This window comes from Stegostoma tigrinum, chromosome 15 (assembly GCF_030684315.1).
Source record: "Stegostoma tigrinum isolate sSteTig4 chromosome 15, sSteTig4.hap1, whole genome shotgun sequence".
Taxonomy (NCBI): Eukaryota; Metazoa; Chordata; class Chondrichthyes; order Orectolobiformes; family Stegostomatidae; genus Stegostoma; species Stegostoma tigrinum.
In genome coordinates, this window is record NC_081368.1 from 37,979,355 (window position 1) to 37,986,741 (window position 7,387).

The 7,387-nt window shown below is 39.8% G+C and overlaps 1 long non-coding RNA gene across 1 annotated transcript; it reads left to right on the forward strand.

Moving 5' to 3' along the window:
- The first annotated feature begins 1,418 nt into the window (after window positions 1-1,418).
- Window positions 1,419-5,402, forward strand: LOC125458683 (uncharacterized). Its single transcript, XR_007248894.2, has 3 exons — window positions 1,419-1,537; window positions 2,531-2,585; window positions 5,332-5,402. It is a non-coding gene; the product is annotated as an uncharacterized LOC125458683 (long non-coding RNA).
- The last annotated feature ends 1,985 nt before the right edge of the window (window positions 5,403-7,387 follow it).

Sequence of the window (7,387 nt, forward strand, 5' to 3'; positions counted from 1 at the left end):
AGAAATTATGAACGTGTCTGCATATTATTTCTGAAATCCACTAAAGATTTCATGTAGAAAACATGTCTTACTTGGAGCCATGAGGAGAAAAGGATCTTAAGTGTGGCATCTTGTTGGGAATGGCCTTTGGTCTGGAGAATAACATCTGGGATATATGAGACCAGGCAGAACAACAGCAGCAACTGCCGGAGAAAGGTTCAAGAGGACAAAGTGGCACCTTCACCTCTGCACACACAGGACACCCCTCCTCCTCTGGACCTCCTCCACAAAACTCTCCAGTACAGAGCCAAGGTCATGCGCACTTGTTTCTTGTGCCATATTGTAACCTGCTCCTATGCATCCCAGAGAATATCACACTTTCTGTGGAATTCAATGTGAGAATCTCACGCTGAACTGCATCTAATCATAGAATCACACAGCACGAAAACAGGCCCTTTGGCCCAACTCGTCCATTCCAATCAGGTTTCATAAAGTGAACTAGTCCCATCTGCCAACATTTGGCCCATATTCCTTTAAACATTTCCTATCCATGTTACCTGTCCAAATGTCTTTTAAATATTGTAATTGTACACGCCTGTACCATTTCTTCTGGCAGCTTGTTCCATATATGCACCACTCTATGTGCAAAAAAATTGCCCTCAGGCCCCTTTTAAAACTTTCCCCTATCTTTTTAAACTTATCTCCTCTAGTCTTAGAGTCATGCAGTATGGAAACAGACTGCTCGGTCAAACTCGTCTATTAAATATTGTTATTATTTTGCTTGTACCACTTCCTCTGGCAGTTCATTCCATATATACACAAGCCCCTGTATGAAAATGTTGCCCCTCTGACCCCTTTTTAATTTTTTTCCTCTCACCTTATACCTATGCCCTCTAGTTATGGACTCCCTTCCCCTGGGAAAAGACCTTGGCTATTCACCCTATCTATGCCCCTCACGATTTTATAAACCTCTATAAGATCATCCCTTAGCTTCCTTCACCCCAGGGAAAAAAATGTCCCAGCCTATCCAGCCTCTCCAGCCTCTCCTTATAACTCAAACCTTTCAGTCTCAGTAACATCCTTGGAAATTATTTTTGCAAACTTCCAATTTAACATCATCCTTCCAACAGCAAAATTGTCCAGAGACTCTTGCAAAGTAATTGTTAAAGGGCAGCATACAGATGGCCAAAATTGTACACAGTGCTCCAAATGAGGTTTTACCAATGTCTTGTACAGCTGTAACACTATGTGCCAACTTCTGTACTCAGTGCCTGACTAATGAAGGGAAGCATGCTAAACGCCTTCTTCAATCAGCACTCAAGTGCTAAACCTGCAAGGCAATTTCATACATTTTAATCTGTATTTAGAATCAAAATTGTGTGCCAAACCTACAGTTTCACATGGTTTTGTTTTATTAACATTGCAGTCATTCAGAGCCAGTTTACACCATTTTCCTAAACTAATCTCTTCCAAATGCAGGCAGCATTTTTTTGAACTTCTGGCCACAAGCCCTTTCATATCAATATAAAGAAATGAGCTGTTATCACGTTGCTTACAGGTAAGCTAGGATCTCAAATCTGTGTTTTTCTGTTAGAACTAAAACTTATGATTGTCAAGTGTTGTACCTGGATTTGCATGGAACAACCAAGTTATTGTAGCTCCACAGGAGAAATGATAAAACTGGTACCTTGGTGGTGCTTTGTTCTAAAAGGCTTATTTTACAACTTAGAAGAAACTTAGCATCTTTGTCTACCTACACTGTGCATTAATGCAAACTGTGCAATACCGTCTGGTATTTAATTTCTGATAAATGAGCTTATAAATTTGTATTTAAAAGAGCTAAGTAGATTGTGCTTCAAGGTCCGCAGTTGACAGCTGGCAGCCAGCCAGTACTTTCTCCCCTGGTGTGTCATATTTTCTTTCATTATCTAATCTCACTGTCAACTCCACTTTCTGATTAAGGAAGCAAATTAGACAGTATATGTCAGATGCTTTCTCTGACACATCAATCAGGTGCACACGTTACCAAAAATATCAGGTAGCAGATCTCTCCAAAAGGACCCATTGGAGATTAATCTTTCAGTTTTGGCAGTTCTTTTCTGTTTGTATTTATTGTTGAATTTAGTTTTTGCTCAAAATTAATTCCCCTGGCAAAATTGGCAGATAACTTGCCCCAAGGCTTTTCTATTATATCGGTGTGAGATCCAGGTTCTGGCTAACTTTCCCTCGGTGTTACTGGATAACATCAGATCAGAGGCTTAAGGATGCATGGTACTGCTTGTGCTCTACCTCTGTAACTCCAGTGAAGAAGGCATCATAGATTAAACTGAAAAGAAGCTGGAAACTGCTGAGGTCAGGTCATTTGAATTAAACAAGATGTTGCTCAAACCAATTCCAGCTGATCTTAGATACCTGCTTGGGAGAGACAGCAAAATGCAATGTTTTCTAATTTCTTAAGTAAAATAGTATAAGATCAAATTAAATTTCAGAATACATTTGAAACTGGTCACTTTTGAGAGAATTTTTTTTTACTGTTATGTGTATCTTACAGTGAGGAATCCTGCTTGGCCGGAAGGGAAGCCATTGCATGTCCTGCTCTAGGATAGGTAAGAATGGTACAATGCAAGCATAGTTTAATCCTGCTGGATGACAAAGGAACAGGAGTGAACTTGTACTGCATCAAAGACTGCAGGCTGAAAAGCTTTCATTCATTGCCATGATACACCATCATTTGATAGTTTAAGAAGAAGATAAAGTTAAAAAGACATAGCTTAAAGAGAAGTCCATCTGATTTTTTTGTCTATATATTTGGTCCCTTCAATTCATTTAATCTTAATATCCAGAGAAAGGATCAATAAATGTAAACAATTCCAAATTAGTGAAGAGTTTTATCCTTATTCTGCCCTTTCCTTCTCCAGATTCTGCCCATATAATGTACTTCTCATTTTCAAGGTAAACAGCGTACAATGGTAATTCGTAGGCTCTCCTATTCTTTCTATAAATTCCACACCTCTTCAAATTGTAGAGTCATAGAGTTGTACAGCATTGAAACAGACCCTTCAGTCCAACTCATCCATGGTGAACCTATAGATGTTTGTAAAATCATGAGAGGCATGGATAGGTGAATAGTGAAGATCATTTCCTCAGGGTAAAAGAGTCCAAAATTAGGGTGCATTCTTTTAAGATGAGGGGGGAATGACTTAAAAGGGACCTGAGGGGCAACTGTTTCAGATAGAAGGTGGTGCGTATGTGGAATGAAGTTCCAGAGGAAGTAGTAGAGGCAAGTATAAATACAACACCTAAAAGTTATTTGGACAGGTACATGAATAGGAATGATTTGGAGGGAATCGGACCGAATGCAGTTTGATTGGAAAACCTGACTGTAAGGATGAGTTGACCAAAGGGTCTGTTTCTATGCTGTATTACTCTATGACTCTAAGGTAATGGTGTGATAGTATTGTGTGTCACTAGTGTCCATGTGGAATCTGATTTGTGATTATGGATGATGATGTTGAGGGATAGCTGGTAGCTGAGAAATAAGAGTTGGGAAGCAGATGGATCTTAAACTGACTCAAGTTAACAGTGCTTGGACAGGAAGAGAGGACATTGCATGTCTGGCTTTGGGCTAGGTAAGAATGGAACTATGCAAGTGTAGTTTAATCCTGCTGGATGACAAAGGAAAGGAAGTGAATTCGGCCTGCATAAAGACTACAGGCTGAAAAGAATGAGGAGAGACATTTTACTGTGGTCAGTCATGTTTTGGATGTAATTTGTAACCTAATGAAGAGACATTTCTGTAAGGTCTGAGTGAAAATATGTAGCTCAGATAGTGGATACAGTTGTTTGTTTGCTCGTTTGTTCATCGAGCTGGTTGTTCCATGGTTGTGCAGACATTTGTTGCCATTCTTGGTATCATCATCTGTGCGACCTCTAATCGAAGCATTCGTGCTCTGGTCAATTCCAAACTTATACTTCAGATTATGTTCTGCAGCAGTGGTCCGCATACGGGGTCTATTTCTATGTATTTGTTAATGGAGTCCTGTGTTGAGAACCAGGCCTCCAGAAATTCCCTTGCATGTCTGTTGTTTGCTTGTCCCAGTTTAATCACTTTGTACCAGTTAAACTGACGGCCTTTGTCATCTCTGTGTATCAAGACAAGTGAATATTGGTCATGTCTTTTTACTGCCAGCTGGTGTTCATGTAGCCTGGTTGTCAGCTTCCTCCCCTTTGTCCGATGTAAGCATTGGCAGACGAAACATCTTGGGTATCTATTGGTGGTAAATACTTTGTGTATGTGTTCCTCTTCCGACCTCCGGTGTTCTGAGGTTTTTCAGAGTGTAATGGTTTGTGTAAATAGTGTCTTAATTCAGATCTGTTTGTGTATGGTGGGTTGGTTGCTATTGAAGTTCAGGATTTGGTTTGTGGGTGTGGCCTTTCTGTACATTCTGGTCTGGAATTCTCCATTAGCTAGTTTCTCTACCATTAAGTCTAAAAACAGGAGATGTTTGTTGTTTTCTTCTTCCCTGGTGAATTTTATGCTTATGAAGATGCTATTAACAAGTTGGTGGGTTTCTTCTTCTTTTATGCATTTGATTATTACAAAGGTGTCATCTACATATCTTACCCACAGTTTCGGTTTGATTATAGGAAGGGCTGTGTGTTCCAGTCTCTGCATCACTGCTTCTGCGATGAGGCCTGAAATGGGTGATTCCATTGGGTGTGCCATTGATCTGTTTGTATATTTGGCTTTAAATATAAAGTATATTGTGAAGCATAAACCTTGTAGTTTCAGTAAGCTGTCCTTGTTGATGTTGTTGCTGGCATGCAGGGTCAGTGCTCCTGGTCCTTCTAATGGTGTGGCTAGTGTCTCTCTGGCTAACAGTATGTCAATGGGCATAAATAGTACTGTAATATTGAAGGAGATCATGATTTCATCTGCATCAATTTTTGTGTCCCTGAGCTATGTGGAGCTCTGCTACTTAGATGTTTAAGTCTCTGTTGTAATTCCTTCGCTAACTTGTGTGTAGGTGTGCCTGGTAAGGGCACTATTGGTCGGAGTGGATTCCAGCTTTGTGTACCTTACAGAACCCATAGAAGCGGGGGCTGTTTGAGCCATCTAATTTCATTCGGATATAGTCAGTGTTAAGTGATCTCTCCTGCATATTTAAGTTTCTTGCGTGTCTGGGGTATCCTGTTCTCAAGCTGTAGTGTGAGGTCTGATGCCACCTGTTGGTATGTGGCCGTATCTGCAAGTAGTGCCTGTGCCTTCTCAATGTAGTCTATTCTGTTCAGAACAATGGTCATTCGTCCTCAGTCTGCTGTTAGGATTGTGATTGTTTTATCCTTTTTCAGTCCTTCTAGGGCCTACTTAAACAAGCCATGTCACACTGCAACACCCCAGAACTCCAGAGAATGGAAGAGGAACACCTGCAAGAAGTCTTTTCTGACAATGGATACCCAAGAATTTCCATTCACCAAAGCATATAAAATAAATGAAAGTTAAAGGAAACACTAAAATAGAACTCTCTAGTAACTCTACCCTACCTCAGAAATATATTGGACACTTAGACTGCATAGGATCAGGATTACACACAAACCTACATCAACACTGAGTCAAACGCTATCAAAGACTAAAGACCCCATACTGACAGTAAACAGGACTAACATGATATACAGAATCTCACGTAGCAAGTGCAATGGACATTACATTGGACAAAGGGGAGGAAACTGATGACCAGGCTACATGAACACCAGCTGGCAGTAAAAAGACATGACCAACATTCACTTAACAAGGTGTAGAGCTGGATGAACACAGCGGGTCAAGCAGCATCATTGGAGCAGGAAAGCTGGTGTTTCAGATTTCCTGCTCCTCTGATGCTGCTTGACCTTCTGTGTTCAACCAGCTCTACACCTTGTTATCTCAGATTCTCCAGCATCTGCAGTTCCTACTATCTCTGAACCAATATTCACTTGCCTTGATACACACAGACAATAAAGCCCAGCAGTTTGACTGGGACAAAATGATTAAACTGGGACAAGCAAACGGTAGACATGCAATGGAATTTCTGGTAGCCTAGTTCTCAACACAGAACTCCATTAACAAACACATAGAAATAGACCCCATATTCAGACCGCTGCTGAAGAGCAGAACTGGAAGTGTCAAGACCCATCACACCAGAGGATCATATAAATTTGAAACGGAGCAGAACACCAATGCTTTGATTAGAGGTCGCACTGATGACGTTGCCAAGATTGGTAATAAAATGTCTGTGCACCACCGAACAACCAGCTCAGCGAGCAAACAAACAACTGCACACATTTCAGTACGGTGACAGAGGAAACATGAAGGGAGGCAGGAGGGATAAATACAATTTCAGAGATAGGGCAGAAGTCAAAGTCACCTTAAAGAAAGTTTTGTTTTGTAGAATAAAAGAAAGGCATGGAAGCTGATATTATAGCGCCTCACAGGTTATAACAAACTTAAGTGACACAGATTGCAGCCATGATGTCTTGCCTGAGGGTACCAAACTTGATGGAAATCAGACCCTGTATGAATTGTTACAGTGGCACATGTAGAATCAGAAAACACACATACAGGTACACTGTTGCCAAGTGAAAATACTGACAGTATTAAGAAAATATTGAGAGGGACATTTATTTCTAGAAGATGTGACATTGCAAATTACAACTGTGCATTAGATATAATGGAATGTATTGACTTTTAAAAATCATGGTCACAAAGTAGGCCACAGTTGTAAATCAAATTGACTACTATCACTCCTAATGAATTAGGCTGCCCGATCATAAGTAATTCCTGCTCCTCTAATGCTGCTTGGCCTGCTGTCTTCATCCAGCTTCACACCGTGTTATCTCAGATTCTCCAGCATCAGCAGTTCCTACTATCTCTCTAATCCTACACAATCATAAATAAATGTTACTCAAACTTTTGGGGCACCACATTTACTATTTAGATTATCCTCCTTTTTAAGATGTTCTTCATCGGAAAGGAAAAACAGATCTCAAATTTGGATTAAAATTTAGATACTATATAATTAGTGTATCTGTAGGTATACCATTTTTGATCAGTATTAAATATCAATTAGACATTTAATTAACTGCATTAGCAACATAGAATTTGTAAGCAAAGCTTGAGATGCTGCTGTATACACCAATGCTTAAAATCTCAATAAAGTTATTCCTCTTTCATTCAATGATTATATATAAATAGCTTTAAAAAATGTAAAGAAAACATTTTAGAAAATAATCATTTAATCTTAGGGGAAATTTTCGAGTCCATTGGGCCAGGAAATTTTGCGTGTTTAGTGACTTATTTTGTGCAACAGAAAATTGTAATTACTCTATGGCAGGTGAAAATGCGCTGGTACAAGTGACACCGTCTTTGCAATGT